Source organism: Benincasa hispida, chromosome 11 (assembly GCF_027475165.1).
Source record: "Benincasa hispida cultivar pf3 chromosome 11, pf3_genome.v1.1, whole genome shotgun sequence".
Lineage (NCBI taxonomy): Eukaryota > Viridiplantae > Streptophyta > Magnoliopsida > Cucurbitales > Cucurbitaceae > Benincasa > Benincasa hispida.
In genome coordinates, this window is record NC_143488.1 from 22,452,660 (window position 1) to 22,472,244 (window position 19,585).

The 19,585-nt window shown below is 39.4% G+C and overlaps 1 long non-coding RNA gene across 1 annotated transcript; it reads left to right on the forward strand.

Moving 5' to 3' along the window:
• The first annotated feature begins 400 nt into the window (after positions 1–400).
• LOC150032483 (uncharacterized) lies at positions 401–10,847 on the forward strand. The gene is made up of 2 exons (XR_016524385.1): positions 401–8,220; positions 10,075–10,847. It is a non-coding gene; the product is annotated as an uncharacterized LOC150032483 (long non-coding RNA).
• The last annotated feature ends 8,738 nt before the right edge of the window (positions 10,848–19,585 follow it).

A 19,585-nucleotide genomic window follows, 5' to 3' on the forward strand; every position in this document is an offset into this window, starting at 1 on the left:
CTTCGTCTTCAATGAATATAAATGTAGAATGCCAAAATACACTACAAGAAAATTTATTTGTACCAACACTTTTTTTTAATGACATAGCAATTTTCGTTGATAAAAGTTGATTTATAGCGACGTGTTAAAATAAATGCCACAGAACATTATTATCAGCGACGCAACTTAAAATTGTGTTACTAGAAGATTATGCAATATGTCAATTTATGCCAGTAAATATTTATAACTTTTAACAACATAGTATAGTGTTACTAGAAATGCATAAAATTTTATAAATTAAGACAAATTTTCAGCTCATTTGTTTTCCCTCCACTTTTCAAACTTTTTTTTTTTAGTTCCCTCGCTTTCCCATTTTTTTTCCCTCTCTCCCTTTTCGTTTTCCCTTCCTTGAAACTTTTTCCCCTTTCCATTTTCTCCCTCCTTGAAACCGTCTCCCTTGTTTAGCGTACGCGACCCCCCTCCAAACCCACCTCCTTTCGTTTTCGCGTGGGAACCCATTGTCTCCTGGGAGCAAACTGAACTTGTTGCTATCGAGTGCCAACCATCGCCTCTGATCATTGCAGCAGCCATGACCATCCGGTTGAAGCTCCACCGGTCATCGTTGGTCATCGCCAGCCACCGTTGATCTATTCGCGGTTCCTCCTGTCGCTCTGTTTGACTCCCAGATGTAGTCACGCCGTCGCTGTTTTCATCATGTGCTGCTGGGGATCTGTGCCTTGCTTATCTATGATATTACCAGGTCCTACTTTGATCCTTTTGTCTTCTTAAATGACTAACTTAAAATGTTAATGTTTTTAACTAAACAAAAAAACATCAAGAGTATATTCTACTTTTGATTGTGCATACGCACGAGGAACGTTGTTGCTGACTTTGCATTTTATGTCATCCTTAGTCTTATGGAATCAAAGTTGGATATGGCGGGATTTGTGTGATTGTAACAGGATGGCCAAGAGTCATTCAGCTCCATCACGAGGTCCTATTATAGAGGTGTTGTGGCATTAATTGGTTACCCATTGAATTTTGATTTGTAGAATGTGTTAGAAATTAACAAACTAGATACATTATGGATAACATATTTCTAGATATATTTCTAATTTCAAGATACATTCATTTCTAGATACATGTAATTGTTCAAGTACATGAATGGTATGTATACATGTACTTCATTTATTTTGTGTCTTTTAGGAAGTGTCTCTTGAGTACTATATAAAGAGTTCATTTCTCGGTGGTTTCCTACATGTTTCATATGTCTACGCCACATGATTGAGTATGTGATAGTGCTTGAAATCTTACTTAGTTCGATGCAATCAAGGTATAAAGAAGAAGATAATGAAGATGGTGTCGAAGGAAATAAAGAGATGCATTGATTACAAAATGTATTAATGTCTTGAGCCAAAATGTAATACAATATAGAGATGAGAAGAGAGGTGGAGGGCTAGATGTAGGCAATCTCTTGCTTCCATCAGATGTGTGTCAAGGCTGCCGGTGGTGCCATGGATGGGCGGTGGAGTAGTCTCTCTTGAGATCTATCTCCAGCAAAGCTCCGGTTGTCACTCGGAATGGGTTGAAGGAATGAAGAAATCTCAAAGAATGTCTTCTCACGCTCTCATGTATGATCACAAGGATCTGCCTTCAGGCAGAAGCTTGGATGCCTTGAATTTGGGCTTGAAGGCTCTATTTATAGACCTCAATCGCTGATAGCATTGATGGTTTATAGACCTCAATCGCTGATAGCATTGGGCTCTAAGGCTCTAAGGCTCTATTTATAGACCTCAATCACCAATAATATGCATTCATGCCCCTTTTTGCCAAAGTACCATCGCATTCCACCAACCTTATGATCACCCTTCTATCATGGTTATTACTTTGTAGCCGCAACATCCATGCGATGAATGCATGCCATCAATAGCCGCAACATCCATGCGATGAATGCATGCTATCAATAGCCGCAACATCCATGCGATGAACATATGTGATCAGCCTTGCGATGGTCTGGGCTTCATCGCATGCGATCGATTCTTGTGATAGCTACAAAAATAGACATTTTGACGTAGAATAATGCATAATATTGGGTTAGTCGAGATTTTCAATGATGGTCGACGCAAGCTCATTTTTCACATAAATTCTTAGTATTATCACCGCATATTTTGCTTGTTAGCCCTCATAATTCTAAATAAAAGGCTACAATAGCTTGTATTTCTACCAGCTATCAGTTTGCGATCGCTTAAGTGCGGTTGGTTGACGACTTCCTCATCAAGTTGCTCGAGTGGTTTGAGGGTTTGAAGGATATCGCCATAAACCTCGCTTTCATCTCTTTTTCTGACCTCGCTTGCAATGGAGAGGTCTTGAGGGTTTTGGCCGTGTGATGAGGAGGATTGCGAAAGGGCAGGGGCTGAGACGATTAACGTAGTAGCAAATGGATGGGCAGAAGCCACCGTAGCTGGTGGCACGTATGTAGGATGGGGCAGTTGGGAAGGCAATAGGTTGCAACGAAGTCGTCGGTGAGACAACTTCGAATGTGGAACCTGGGTTGGATGAATGGGTTGAGGTAGGGGTACCCTTGTTGCTTGCCAATTGGAAAGGTGATTGTCGGAATCTAAAGAGAATGATGGTCGAAAAGGGATATACTAATTCGTCGGAGGTTAGAGGGCTCGAATGGTTTGAGAATGGTGAAGGTGAAACGTTTGAATAATAGGGGGGAGTTGTTAAATAGATGAGGAAGGAGAAGATAGGGGTTTGTGCAAACCCTAACCATCACTTGATGCCACATTAAATAAGGTGACAGTTTTTTACGTCTTTTCAGTCTTCAGAGGGGACGTACGATTTCTTTACCTGTGATGGGCTGATATTGTAATAGCGAAGAATTGGGCTTTTCCAAATGCTCAACTGATTGCGTGTTTTTTTTTAGCCCATCGCATCACTCTGTCGCACCAGTCCATTACAATTAAAATGATGCAATCAAAAGAATGGAATGAAGTACGAAGTTGAAAAAGAGTTGATAGTCATATAAAGTAGTAAACATGCAGAAAGTAAAATAAATTCCGAAAGAAAACAAAAGGATACACAAAATGATATACTTTGTCCATGATGAATGTATGCCGCTTGTCATCGCAGGGACTATGTGTTTCTTCTCTATTCTTGCTTACCCAAGTCAATGGAGGTTTTCTAACGCTATAAATCCCCTCCATGATACAACTTTACTCTTTGTCCATTCACTTTAAATGTGTTGGTCCCATCTTTGTTGGTCAATTCCACCGCTCCATGTAGGAATACTTCCTTGATTGTGAAAGGCCCGGATCAACGCGACTTCAGTTTTCCACGAAAGAGACGCAACCTGGAGTTAAACAACAATACCCTTTGACCTGCTTTGAGGTTTTTCTCATAAAGACGCTTATCATTCCATCGCTTGGTGCGTTCTTTGTAAATTTTGGAAGTCTCATAGCTTGTAATCTACACTCGTCCAGCTCTAGTAGTTGAAGTTTTCTCTCTTTTCCTGCAGCCTTAAGATTAAAGTTGAGTTTCTTAACTGCCCACATCGCCTTATATTCCAGTTCCAACGGTAGATGACAGGCCTTTCCAAACACCAATGCATATGGTGACATGCCTACGGGTGTCTTATAAGCAGTCTGATATGCCCACAAGGCATCATCTAGTTTCATGGCCCAATTCTTCCGCGATGGGTTCACCACCTTCTCTAAGATTGACTTGACTTCTCTGTTAGAAACCTCTACTTGCCCATTTGTTTGAGGGTGATACGCGGTGACGATCTTATAGTGGACATTATATTTGATCAATAGTTTAATAACAATGCGATTCACAAAGTGGGTCCCTTCTCGCTTATTATGGCCCGTGGAGTGCCAAAACGAGTAAAAATGGTTTCCTGTAAGAACTTAGAGACTGTTATCGCATCGTTTGCAACACATGAAACAACTTCAATCCATTTGGATACATAGTTGACAGCCAAAAAAATGTATTTATGACCATTTGACGATGGAAATGGTCCCATGAAATCTATTCCCCAGACGTCGAATAGCTCCACCTCCAGAATGATATTCATTGGCATCACATTTTTTTTAAATGCTTTCAGTGCGTTGGCACTTGTTGCATTCCATAGAGTATTCTCGTGCATCTTTAAACAGAGTGGGCAAGTAATACCCACATTGCAAAACTTTCGTTGTCGTACGCTGTCCGCCAAAATGCCCTCCATAAATTGATTCATGACTGATAACTTGTACAAGTTATTTATGCCACCTTATCTAGATATTGCGGCCAAAAGTTAGTAATTATGCACCAATTGTACGAAAATTAGCCTAGTATTGCAATAATTATAAATGTTTGCGATTACACCCACTAACACCAAAAAGATGGAAGACAAACCAAACTTTACTCTGTTTTGTAGGAGACCAAGTCACCGCTTGCACTCAAGACTAATCAATGCATCGCTGTCACATTGCACCCGTCAATCAATAATGAAGAGACGATTACTGCAATGGCAACGCAAAGCGACAATCGATCCGTGGGCCGTGCTTCAACCGCATGCGATAATAAAAACAGACACCACATGCGAACCTATAATCGGAATATGCAGCTGAGCAATGCAAGAGCAGAGGATTGAGACATGTGTACAACTAGCGGTTGTGCAGAATTGACAGTCTGATTGCATAATAGAAGGAATAATATCCCTCCATCTTCACAATTACCATAACCATGAGTGGGGATCATAAGGCCAGAGTCAAAGATCTACACCTATAAATACCCCATTGATTTTAGAGAAAAGGTATGATACCTTATACGGGGCTAAGTGCTGCTAGATTGTAGAGAAAAGGCTGAGCTGAATGCTTGAGTGAAGAAATTCGTGAAGAAGACGAGATAAGGCCGAGAGGTGAATCTCAGATCCAACCTACCAAACACCCGATTGGAAGCTCTGTGCAAAAATCCCTGTTACCAGTAGAGCAAGCCTGAGAGGGAAGCTCTTCCTACCATCAAATCCATCCTATCCGGCAAGCAGATCTCCATTGAATCAGTGCCAAGACATTGATCGATGTGCAGAAAGGAGAGTTGACCATCTGTGTCGATGATCGAGAAGTAATATTCAACGTACTCAATGCGTTGAAGTACCCAGGAGTTATAGAGAATTGCCAATATATTGAAGATTTTGCGGGAGAATAGTGGCACGGACCTCTGCAGGAAATGGAGGAGGAAGACTTTGAAATCGGTGCAATGTTGGAGGAGGATTGCGCTACAATTCATGCGGAATCTAAATTTGAACCGCTCAAGTTATTTGAACGAACATCGCAGTGCATTAAGCCAACTTTAGAAGAGCCACTTGTGTTGGAGTTAAAGCTGTTGCCGGTGCACATAAAGTATGCTTACTTAGTGAGTAACGATACATTACCAGTTATCATTTTTTCATCATTGAGTAAGGAGAAAGAAGATGCTCTCATACGGATCCTAAGAAATAATGCAAAAGCCTTAGGATGGACCTTAGCAGACATTCGAGGAATCAGTCCCTCGTATTGCATGCACAAGATTCGTTTGGAAGAAGGAAAGAACGGATCAGTAGAAAGGCAACACCGCTTGAACCCTGCCATGAAGGAGGTTGTAAAGAAGGAAATAGTAAAATGGCTGGATGCTGGTGTCATCTACCCGATATCTGATAGTAGTTGGGTGAACTCAGTACAATGTGTGCCAGAGAAAGGGGGGATGATAGTTATCACTAATGACAAGAATGAATTGGTTCCCACAAGTGCAACTATGGGGTGGAGAATCTGCATGGATTATCGCAAGCTAAATTTGGCCACTAAATAGGACCACTTTCCACTCCCGTTCATTGATCAGATGTTAGATAGACTTGTGGGGAATGAGTTTTTCTGTTTTCTTGATGACTATTCAGGGTATAACCAAATAGCAATTGTGCCGGAGAACCAAGACAACCTTCACGTGCGCATTTGGTACGTTCGCATTCCGACGCATGCCATTTGGACTCTGTAATGCACTAGACACTTTCTAACGATGCATGATGGCAATATTTTTAGATTACTTGGAGGATTTAGTCGAGGTATTCATGGATGATTTCTCAGTCTTCGGCAGTAATTATGACTCCTGTTTGACTAACCTCGAAAAAGTCTTGAAGAGATGCTTGGCAACAAATCTTGTTCTAAACTGGGAGAAATGCCACTTCATCTGGAGGAAGGAATAGTTCTGGGTCACAAAATCTCCACGGCAGGATTGGAAGTCGATCAGGCAAAAATCGACACAATCTCCAAATTACCCCCATCTATGAATGTAAAGACACTTAGGAGCTTTCTGGGACACGCGTGATTTTATAGAAGATTTATTCACAACTTCTCCCAGATCACAAGACCCTTAAGTGCACTACAAGAGCTGACCGCAAATATAATTTTGATGATGACTGCACCAAAGCATTTAACACCTTGAAAGAGGCACTAATCTCCGTACCAATTTTGATTGCGCCCGATTGGACGCAACCATTTGCATTAATATGTGATGCTAGCGAATATGCTGTGGGCACAGTTTTGAGTCAGTGCTGGGAAAAGGTGTTGCACCCTATTTATTATGCGAGCAAAACACTGAACGACACACGGGAGAACTATACAACAACAGAAAAAGAAATGCTCGCAGTAGTATTTGCACTAGAAAAGTTCCGACAATACTTAATCGGAACAAAGGTGGTGGTATATACGGATCATTCTACAATTAAATATCTAATGATGAAGAAGGATGCAAAACCGAGGTTGTTATGGTGGGTGTTGCTCCTGCAAGAGTTTGACCTAGAAATCAAAGACCGGAAGGGCACCGAGAACCAAGTCGCAGATCATTTGTAAAGATTGGAAAATTGCGAGGTTCAAGGGACACAAAAAGATATTGAGGAAAGATTCCCCGATGAGTTGCTAATGGCAGTAGACATTAATGTTCCCTGGTATGCAGACATAGTAAGCTTCCTACTTTGCGGTCAACTACCGGATGATTATACATACCAGCAGAAGAAGAAGCTAAGACATGACGCAAAATTTTATTTCTGGGCAATCCATTCCTCTATCGACAAGGACTTCATCATATAATACGTCGATGTGTTCCTGAGCATGAAGCCAAGCACATTTTAGAGCTCTATCATGAGTCCCCATATGGAGGACATTTCGGGGGGCAAAGGATGGCAGCAAAAGTCTTGCAGTGTGGCTACTTTTGGCCAACACTATTTAAAGATGCCTATGCCCAGGTTGTGTCAAAGGACAAGGAATATGTCTAAATGAAATGAAATGTCATTGACGTCAATCTTAGAAGTTGAATTATTTGCTGTTTGGGGAATTGACTTCATGGGCCCGTTTCCACCATTCGAAGGTCATCAATATATTTTGGTTGCGGTTGATTATGTATGAAAATGGGTTGAGGCCATCGCATGTGCCAAGAATGACGCAGCCACTGTGGCGAAGTTTCTGAAGAAAAACATTTTTGCTCGATATGGGACGCCACGGGCCTTAATCAACGATGAGGGCTCTCACTTTATCAATCGCATAATTACTAACCTGTTGACTAAATTCAACGTCAGCCATCGAGTTGCAACTGCTTATCACCCACAGACTAATGGGCAGGCAGAGATTTCTAACAGAGAGATCAAAACTATCTTCGAGAAGGTAGTTAATACTGCCAGGAGGGATTGGTCACCCAAGCTTGATGAGGCATTATGGGCTTACAGGACTGCCTACAAAACACCAATTGGCACGTCCCTGTACGCCCTGGTCTTCAGAAAAGTTTGTCATCTGCCGCTTGAGTTGGAACATAAGGCGATGTGGGCATGCAAGAAGCTAATGTTTTATTTAGCAAGTGCGGGGAAAATCCGGAAGCTACAATAATGGCGACGGGATGTCTATGAAAATGCTAAGATATATAAGGAGAAAACAAAGAAATGGCACGATGACCGCATCAATGACCGGACATTCACCGAAGGTCAACAGGTATTATTATTTAATGCATGTTTGCGACTGTTCCCAGGAAAGTTAAGGTCTCGCTGGTCGAGGCCATTCAAAATCAAGACAATCTTTCCTCACGGCGTAGTGGAATTAACAAGTTTAGAAGGGAGCAGTGCATTCAAAGTCAATGGTCAGCGGATCAAACCCTACTATGGAGGCGACTTCGATGGACGCATGGATACCATTGACTTGGGCAAGCAGTATTAAACCACTTGCAGGGAAAGCGATTGCGGTAACTCTAAGAACTTCTTTCAATCAACCTTCCTATCTATGTTTACTTGCTTTCTTTGCCGCTTTCTTTTACCGTTTTCTTACTTCCGTAATTAATGTGTAGTAGGATTAGTCTTTTATGTTTTGGCAATTTAATTTTGCATATGTTTCCGTACTTTAAATATAGTAGCACTGGTTGTATAATTTTGTGAATGATGGGATGAATTACCGTAGGGTCTTTTCGACTTGCATTTTTGATGAATTATGAAGAGAGGAAAATAAACCAGTATGTATGAGAGGATGGGTGTAGTAAGTGAAACCAAGAGAGGTTATGCGTCTAGTACACCCAAATACATTATGATGAGGGGTGTGTTGCGCATGTATATGTCCTTTGCCTAGCCTTAGTTAAATGCACTATGTTGAGGTATCCTCCATAAATGTGTTTAGGTAAGGGGTGTGCTGCGAGGATGTATGTATGTTGCCCGTCCTCGGAAAAAATGTATCTGTGTTTATTGGAAGCATGGTGTGAATTTTAAATCATGCACCTTTCTAAGACAAATTTGTAAGTTAATCAAATTCTTTGACTCTTGTACAGGCAATAGAAATTTTTTTGTAATGCATTCATTTGTAATATATTTGTATACTTTGTTAATAGTCAATACAATCAGAGTATATATTCGCTCTAGTTTTTGCCTGTGCCTCATTTTTTATCTTCCTTTGTTAATTTTTGTTACATTCTTTGTCTTTTATTTTTACGATCTTCATTGCGTTGTTATGATTTATTATATGTTTACACTTAGAATCATTTCCCATACTTAGTAAATTCTGACTAACACTTAGTTAAATCTTAGTTTAGCAGTACTTTACCTTTTATCTTTCAAAGTTCTGCTCAAACCTTCTTTTTGAAATTTTCTTTTAAGTGTTTATCTAGTATATCCAAACAACGCAATGAGGACCTTGCTCATCTTTAAATTTGGTGGTGAGGAAGGTCTAAGCAGATAATATCAAGAATATGCAGTATTTAAGAAAATGCGTTTATTTTTCCATTTTCATAAAAAAAAAAAAAAAAAGGTGTAAGCCAAACTCCAATGTCAGCGCAAGAGAAAATTTCAAAACTGTTCCCAACTTGATAAGAGTTTAGTTGTGAAAGGAGCCTGCTCGTAATTGGATGTTTGTATGAAACCCGTAGGAGTAAGCCAAAACGAAGGTGGGCTTCCAAGAACAATGTAGTATAAACAAGAGAAAAATAAAAAGAGTGCAAGGGAAAACTCCTCTGATTATCATGAGTTAAAGTTGAAACTCGCACACAACCGCAGTTGGATGTTCGCATGACACCCGTGGGGACATGCCAAAACAAAGAGTGTAACCATTATCAACTGTCTCTAAGTGAATAAATGATGCAAAGTTTTGCACACCGCATATAGATACATCAAGTTGTTTTGATAAAGAAGAGATAAACATTCTATTTTGAAAACTAAAAAAGTGTCTTTGAGTAGAATTTTGTAATATAGAAGAATAAAATAGGGCTTGATACGAATTAGCAAGGATAGAAGGAAAGCGCGATGTCAAGTAATGTGCCTAAGTGTAACATTCGGAGCAACCAATCATCGCAGAAATATACGATAGGAATGGAGCATGATTGCCTTAGTAGAAGATATGCTTGAGGACAAGCATATATCTAAATTTGGGGGTGTGATAACTTGTAGAAGTACAAATTATTTATGTCACCTTATCTAGATATTGCGTTCAAAAGTTAGTAATTATGCACCAATTGTATGAAAATTAGCCTAGTATTGCAATAATTATAAATGTTTGCGATTACACCGACTAACACCAAAAAGATGGAAGACAAGCTGAACTTTACTCTGTTTTGTAGGAGACCAAGTCACCGCTTGCGCTCAAGGCTCACGAGAGACTAATCAATGCATCTTTGTCACATTGCGCCCGTCAATCAACAATGAAGAGACGATTACCGCAATGGTAGCACAATGCGACAGTCGATCCGAGGGTTGTGTTTCAACCGCATGCAGTAATAAAAACAAACACCACATGTGAACCTAGGATTGAAAGTTGCAGTCGAGCAATGCAAGAGCGGAGGATTGAGACATGTGTACAATTAACGGTTGTGCAGAATTAACAGTCTGATTGCATATTAGAAGGAATAATATCCCTCCATCTTCACAATTCCATAGCCATGAGTGGGGACCACTAGGCCAGAGTCAAAGATCTACACCTATAAATACCCCATTGATTTCAGAGAAAAGGTATGCTACTTGATACGGGGCTAAGTGCTGCTAGATTGTAGAGAAAAGGCTGAGCTGAATGCTTGAGTGAAGAAATTCGTGAAGAAGACGAGATAAGGCCGAGAGGTGAATCTCAGATCCAACCTGCCAAACACCCGATCTGAAGTTCTGTGCAAAGATCCCAGCTATTGGTAGAGCAAGCCTGAGAGGGAAGCTCTTCCTACCATTAAATCCATCCTATCCGGCAAGCAAGTCTTCATCGAATCAGTGCCAAGACATTGACACTTGTTTGTATTTGTTCTATCTCCCTTTCATTGTGTATTTCATGTTTTCTTTATCCCTTTATTCACACACCATGTATCAAACGCTTAGTAGAAATATTAAATGTTTCAATACATTCCATTTACCATTCTCTGTCTATTTCCGTTCACCCACTAATCACTTTCTTTATGATGTCTCTTAATCCCCTGATGGCAATATGAATCACTAAGAACTTAATCTGTATTAAAGATATAAAATACATTTAGCTAAAGCATGCTAGACGACATCTTCACTTGTGAGAGCAGAAGTGAAGATGTCATTCTGATCTATCGAGAGAAGGTTAGGAGAATGCATTAATTAAAGCGAGTAGTACTTCCAAACATGGAAGCAACCTTGCGTTCATTACATTAGTCTCTATTTCATCACAGACATGTGAGAGCACGACCGATCACTGAGAGGTGTACGCCAAGAGAATAACGGAACAATATTTGCATCTTCAATCCAATTAAGAACTTGTGTTGTTTGTATTATTTGTCTTTCTCTTTCTATTCTGTTTATAAGACTTGTCGCCGCATCTCATGTCTTTGCATAACTTTCACAGCCAACCTTAATCCCAGTATCTTGTACATGAAGTCTGTATCTTGTATCATCTAGCTTAGTTTTACTGTATTTTTATGTTTTTTTCACATCTTTACTGCTTTCCTTTATTTTATTGCAATTTATACACTTATACAAACTCATTTTTAAAGATTGAAAATTTGGTCGCATATATAATGAACGTACCGCAATAACCTAAACCAGTCCCCGTGTTCGACCTCGGATCACACCGAGAAACTTGCTGTGGAATTACACTTGGTTCCATCGTAAGGAAACTTGTGACAACGCATGACATACTACATGAACATCCATAATTAACGCATAATTAGAAGTAGTATCGCATCATTGTGAGCAAATTATATCATCAACCCAAATGCGTTACAATGACATTGAAACAAAATACTATGGAAAGCAGTTTTTGGAACACAAAGCCTCAATATCTGGTCTGGCCCCCTTTTGTAGAGATTTGGATCGTCCAAGTAGTAAAATTTGCATCCATGTATGAGCATTTTCTTTTGATGGGATGTGTAGTTTTTATGGAATTGTTTGCAGACCAAGAAGTTGACAATATCCGTATACTAGGGTAGAAATTCTTCAATCTTAAGCAGCTGCTCATCAGGAAATGAGGCGTTCAGCACTGATTGGATGCGATCCACTTCTGGATTTTCTAATCGTGAAAGATGTTCAACGACCTTGTTCTCTATTCCCTTTCGGTCGATTATTTCCATATCAAATTCTTAGACTAAGAGAACCCATCGGATTAGTCTAGGCTTCACATCTTTTTTTGTCATCAAATATCTTATCGCGAAGTGGTCTGTGTGGACTATCACTTTTGACCCCAACAAATAGGGTCTAATTTTCCAATAGCAAAAATCACTGATAACTTGTAGAAATACAAGTTATTTATACTGCTTATCTAGATATTGCGGCCAAAAGAGAATAGATATGCACCAATTGTATGAAAATTAGCTTAGAAATACAATAATTCTGAATTATCACAATTACACCCACTAACATCATTAAGATGGAAGAAGAGGAGATTTCTACTCTGTTTTGCAGGAAACCAAGTCACCGCTTGCGATTAAGGCTCAAGACAAACTGACCAATGCATCTCTGACACATTGCGCACGTCAATCAACAATGAAAAGACGATTAACGTAATGACGATGCAATGCGACAGTTGATCTAGAGCTGAATTTCAACCGCATGTGGTAATGAAAACAACACCGCATGCGAACGCTCGATCGAAAGATGTAGCTGAGCAACGCAAATGTGGAGGATTGTGCCACGCGTACACCTAATGTTTGTGTAGAATCTGACGGTCGGATTACACAACAGAAGGAATAATATCCCTCCATCTTTGAAAGTTCCATAACAACAAGTGGGGACTATAAGGTCGGAGTCAAAGATCATCACCTATAAATACCTCATAGAATTCATAGAAAAAAGAGGTTACTTGATACGGGGCTAATTGCTGCAATTATATTGAGAAAAAGGCTGAGCTGAGTGTTAAACTGAAGAAATCCGAGAAGAAGAAGAGACAAGGCCGAGAGGTGAGTCTCAGTGTTAATCTGGCAGATCCCCACCGCGAAGCTCTATACTTAGATCCCTACTACCGGTTGAGCAAGCCTGAGAGGGAAGCTCATCCTTCCATACAATCCATCCATTTCGGCAAGCAAATCTCCATCCAAATCGGTGCCAAGACGTTGGCGCTTGTTTGATTTGTTTCTATCTCTTTTCATCATTGTATCTCATCTTTTCTATCTCTTCATTCACACACCATGTATCAGACGCTAAACAGATATGTTGAATGTCTTTATCGTTTTCATTACCACTTCTCTGTCTATTTTCGTTCCTCCATCGTTTTCTTCATGAAGTGTTCTTAATCCCCGGGTAGTCAATATGAATTAAACGAATACTTAATCTGTGTTAGAGAGATAATTGCGTTTAGCTAAGGCATGCTAGACGACATCTTCACCTGTGAGAGCAGAAGTGAGGATGTCATTCTGATCTATCGAGAGAAGGTCAGAAGAATGCGTTAACTAGAGCGAGTAGTACTTCCAGAAATTGTAGCAACCTTGTGTTCATTACGTTCGTCTCTGTTTGACCACAGACATGTGGGAACACGGCTGATCACTGAAAGGTGTACGCTAAGGGAAACACGAAACCGTACTTATGACTTTAACACAATTAAGGAACTTGCGATGTTTATATTAGTTATCTTTCTCTTTTTGCTTCGTACATAAGACTTTCCATCGCATCACATGATCTGTGTATAATCTTCACAGCCAGCCCTTCCCTCAGTATTTTGTATCATGCCGCCTGTATCTTGTACCATCTTAGCTTAGGTTTACTGCATTTTATTTTATTATCACATTTTACTGCTTTCCTTTACTTTATCACAACTTTATATACTTGTACACAAATACTTTTATTAAATTGGAAAACCTAGTCGCATGTGTCATAAACATAACGCAATAACCTCAAACAGTCCCTGTGTTCGACCTCGGATCACACCGAGAAACTTGCGATGGAATTATACTTGGTTCCAACGCAAGAAAACTTGTGACAACGCACAACATACTATAAGAGCATCCATTAATAACACATATCTAGAAGTAGTATTGCATGAATTGAGTTCATTAATGCATGCATCATTAATAAGGAAGTAATTTTACCGTTACAATCACCACTAAAAGTTCCTTCTCGGTAGTGGTGGAATTTTCCTGCATGGAGTGTAGCGTTTTGCTAGCAGATGCGATGGGGTGTAAAATTGTCTTTACTTTTTGTGCCAAGACTACCCACATTGCCTACCCACTGGCGTCGCACATCAGTTCGAATGGCCTTGCCCAATCAAGTGCGACCAGAATTGGTGTTGTAGTCAAAGTGTCTTTCAATGTTTTGAATGCAGTGAGACAGTGTGAATCAAAATCAAAGGGTCTATCAGCTTCAAACAATGTATTCAAAGGTCGAGCGATTTTGGAAAAATCCTTCACAAACCTTCTGTAAAACCCCACGTGCCCTAGGAAACTCCTCAAAGCTTTCACATCCGTTGGAGGTGGATATTTTTCTGCAGTTTCAATCTTTGCTTTGTCCACCTCTAACCCATTCCTTGAAACATTGTGCCCTAGCACAATTCTTTCCTTGACCATAAAGTGAAACTTTTCCTAGTTTAACACCAGATTAGTTTCTTCACATCTTTGCAGTATTTTCTCCAGGTTTTGCAGAAAGATTTCATATGTTTGTCCATAGACTGAGAAGTCATCCATAAAGATTTCAACCAAGTCTTCAAGGTACTCGAAGAAGATCTCCATCATACTCCTAGGTGCATTGCACAATCCAAAAGGCATGCGAAAAAAGGCGAATGTTCCATATGGACATGTGAACGTTGTCTTTTCTTCATCCTCTAGTGCGATCATAATTTTGTTATAGCATGCGTACCCATCAAGGAAGAAAAAATAATTATTCCTCGCTAATCTATCAAGCATTTGGTCAATGAAGGGTAGGGGAAATGATCTTTCTTTGTCGCTGCATTGAGTTTCCTGAAATCCATACAAATCCGCCAACACGTGACGGTCCTCATGGGGATCAATTCGTTGTTTGCGTTAGGAACAACTGTCATCACACCCTTTTTAGGAACGTATTGCACGGGGCTGACCCAAGTGCTATTTGGGATGAGGTAAATAATATCAGCATCTAACCATTTGATGATTTATTTTTTGACAACCTCTTTCATCACAGGGTTCAGTATGCATTGAGGTTCTATTAAGCCCTTCTGATTTTCTTCAGGCCGGATTAGATGCATGCAATACGTTGGGCTAATACCTCTAAACTGGATTAGATTATTTATCATGCGATAAAAGGGTGTGTGGATGCGATGATTATGCAAGTTTTCCTAACAATCGAATATAAGCCTTCTTAGGGTCCTGGCAAGTCCAGGGTCGAACGCAGGGATTACTCAGACACATATGCGATAGACTCTATCTCTGATCTTATCGCTATTTTAAGTTTAAGAAGTTGAATGGTGATTGACTTTGATTTCTTAAGGCGATAGAATTAAATGCAAAATGATAGAAGAGTGGTGTTGTAACAAATATGCGATAAAGAGTTGAAAAGCGGTTTTGCTAACATTTCTTAAGATATTCTACAAGTCATGCGATCATGCTATACACAAATTTTAAGCACTACATTTCTCAATGCATATGGACACATTTTCTATGTCTAGGATGCATGCGATGTGTAGGGAATGCAGCAGATAGAACTAATTTCTAAGTCTCCTCTATTCTTGCTTATGAGATCTAATTTAACTTTTTCAAGCCTAGATTTTATGTCTTTAGACTACTCTTTCAAGTACTCAAAGTGATGAATGAAGCATGGATAAGACAAGATGATCGCATGAAGTGCATAACTTAAGTCATGCTAGCTAAATACTTCTCGACCCATTTACAAATTTAGCTACTCATGTATTGCGTGAAAAGAATGAACATATATTGAAATGTAATTTCCATTCTTGCAAATAAAATGGTCAAGTACAAAACAATAGATGATGTAAGTGTTAAGCCATGCAAGTAGTGTCTTGCTTCCTCTGGCATTTACACGACTTTTAGCACTCCAATTCTTTTATAATTTGTAAACTCTTGCTCTCACAAGGGTTTTGTGTGGGTTGGGGTCTCTCTTCCGGGTTGTTTCAGCAGTCTTTCCACCTCCCGAAATTAATTCGCATCTAGTTTGGTAGCATTGAATGGTATTTATAGAAATCCCAAAAAAAAAAAATACAGTTCTTCATCTCACTAAAGATTGCATGCATGAGCAGCATTAATTTCCGTACCCTGTTGCACCATCTGATAGTCATCGGAGGTTCAATCGATTTGCAACGGTATGGTCTTCAATGGTCGCCAATTGAATTTTTGATTTGACCGCTATCGGCTTTACGTCCTATCACGTTTTATCACATTAGGTCACCGCCTTTATGTAAGTTCAGCATGCATTCATCTTTGAAGTACCATTGGATCACCAACTCAGGAGATCGTGCTATCGCCTTGTTCCTGCACAAAAATACAAGATTAACTTAGTTTAATTGCTTTTATGCGATGAGAGTTAGCGATCGCGATTTTGCTTTTAGTTTGGTGCATTCAATCGTAATATTTCCTATTTACTATCGCCTTCTCTCATTTTTTTTAATAATTCGAGTTTTAATAACTTGTATTTCTACAAGTTATCACCAATAATTGAAGTTTCCTCGCTTCTCCCACAATCTTCAATTCAAAATTGACCTTTTTTGTAGCTTAGAATGCTTTGTGTTCAAGCTTCAACAGTAAGTGGCATGGTTTGCCAAAGATGAAAGCATATAGGGACATCCTTATGTGAGTTTTATATGCGGTGTGATATGCCTATAACGAATCATCGAGTCTTTGAGCCCAATCTTTTCATGTCAGATTAACCACTTTCTCCAAAACTGTTTTGATTTCTCTATTTGATACCTCTGCCTGACCATTGGTATGGGGGTGGTATATTGTTGCCATTTTATGATGCACGTTATTTTTTACTAGAATCTTGCTAATGATGCGATTGATAAAATTTGTACCTTCTCGCTTATAATGGCACGTGGAGTGCCAAAGCGAGTGAAGATATTTTTCTGCAAGAATTTTAATACTGTGATCGCATCGTTCGAAGCACAAGAAATCGCCTCCACCAATTTTGATATATAGTCAACAACTAGTAGGATGTAGTTGTGGACATTAAACGATGGAAATGGTCCATGAAATCAATTCCTTAGACGTCAAATAGTTCCACTTCTAAGATGATATTCATTGGCATTTTATTTTTTTTTTATAAATGTTCCCAGTGCGCTGCACCTATTGCATTTTATGACATAGTCGCGTGCATCCTTGAATAAGGTAATGGTATCCACTTTACAAGACCTTTGCAGCAGTGCACTAACTTCCAGAGTGTCCACCATAAGGCGATTCATGGCATTGATAGAGAATGCGATGAAATGCCGTCTCAGGAACACATTGTCTCAGGATATGGTCAGGTCCCCAGTTATATAGGTTGGGCTAATCCCAATAATAGGATTTACAATCATGCATAAGCCTTTTCTTTTGTTGAGAGGTATAATCTTCTAGGAATTCCTTGCAAACAAGAAAGTTAACAATGTTCGCATTGCATGGAAATTATTCATCAATTTTGAACAACAGTTGGTCAGGGAATGAGGCGTTCACAGAAGCTTGTACTCGATCATTTTCATGATGTTCAAGCCTTGATAAATGATCAGCGACCTTGTTCTCTGTCCCTTTTTTATCCACAGTCTCTATGTTAAACTCTTGTAGTAAAAGGACCCATCTGATCCACCTTAGTTTTGCATCCTTATTGGTCATCAAATATTTAACAGTAGAGTGATCTGTGTGTATGATGACCTTCGATCCTAGCAAATAAGATCGAAACTTCTCCACGACAAAAACCAGCACCAGCAACTCTTTTTCAGTGGTCGTATGATTCTCTTGGGCACTGTAAAGGGTTTTACATGCATATGCGTTAGGATGAAGAATCCTTTCCATGCATTGGGCTAATGCTGCTCTCATCGCATATCTATTGGCATCACACATGAGTTCAAATGGTTTTGTCCAATCTGGAGAAATTAGTACAAGAGCTAAGACTAGTGCTTTCTTCAACTTTTCAAATGCATTCAAACAATTGTTGTCAAAATCAAAAGGTTGATCCACCTCCAGTAGAATATTTAGTGACCAAGCAATTTTTTAGAAGTGCTTGAGAAATCTGCGATAAAAATCGGCATGCCCTAAAAATTTTCTCAAAGTCTTCACATTCGTTGGGGGAGGCAGTTTCTCAATGGCCTCAATCTTAGCTCGATCAACTTCTAGGCCAGTTTTAGAAACCTTGTGGCCAAGAGCAATTCCTTCGGTCACCATGAAAGTGAAGGATCTCAAGTTTCATGAGCGTGTTAAGATCGCTCCGATCTCACCGTGACCGAAATACAAAACGATATACATTCAACACATACAGTTATGCATATAAACTTAATTATTGGCATGCTCAGAATACAATAATTAGCAAGGAAAAAGGTTCATACCAGATGAAGACTCTCTTCGTATGTCTGAACCTTAAGCAGAGGAAAGCCTCCCACCAATCTACCAGTACCTGACGAGTATGTCGACTGCAGCAGCATGATCCGAACGAACACGAACAATACAGTGAGGACGATACCACCACAAGAGAAACCTGGGTATTATCGGAGTCAAAAACCCAAAGAGTGGGCTCTGGTGAGTTTGGTAGAGGACGGAGGAGAACACGTCATGTAGACGATAAGCAAGTGGGAGAAGAAGCTCTGCTATCGTATAGCGAAAATGCTTATCATATAGTAAAGCTATACGATCGTTTAGGAAAGATATATACGATCGTTTTGAGAACGCGTGAGGTAGACAATCGTTTAGACGAACGATCTTATATCGTATAGGCTCTTGCGATCGCTTTCACGGATTCTTTTGGGCGCAGGCGATACGAATGCATGATTGAATTATGAAATGAAAACGATTTTCTTTGTTTTAATCTGTCGGTTACCATAACCTTCGCAACCCCACTTTCCACACTCGAATGTCGATCAATCGGTTAATTATCAAATAATTAATCAATTAATTTAATTGATAAATATAATCATATTATATTTATATCCTATAGTTTGATATCACATGTCTACTATAGTATTTTCTCCTCTACTTGATATAAATCATATTTATATCTAATTTCCTCCAAATTAATGTATCTCATATATTTAGCCAATTATATCGTATATAATTAACTAGTCCAATTATATCATATATAATTGAACTTCCTCTTGTCAATTTGAACATTTCAAATTAACCCAAACATTGGTTCTCGACTTTATCCAAGCTACCCAGGTGACTTAATGGACCTGTGGCTCGAAGCTCCAATGGTACGTGAATATCTGACTAAACTCTTTAGCCACGAGATCCACCATCCGTTAACTATTAGTGATTCCACTAAAGACCAACACCTAAACTATTCTTAGCACAAATATATTTATGTGTCCATCGGATATAACCAATCATGTGTACGATGACCCTTCACAGATGCTCATAAGTATAGTTGGGCAAATTTACCATTTTGCCCCTATAGTTACATCTCAGTCCTTAAGTACCACTGATTCCTCTAATGAACAATACAACATAGTCTAACTATGTGTGAACACCTCTCGGGCAAAGAGAAGGTGTGTGGCGCCACATCGTTCAAGCCCCAGAATCAACCCTTAAG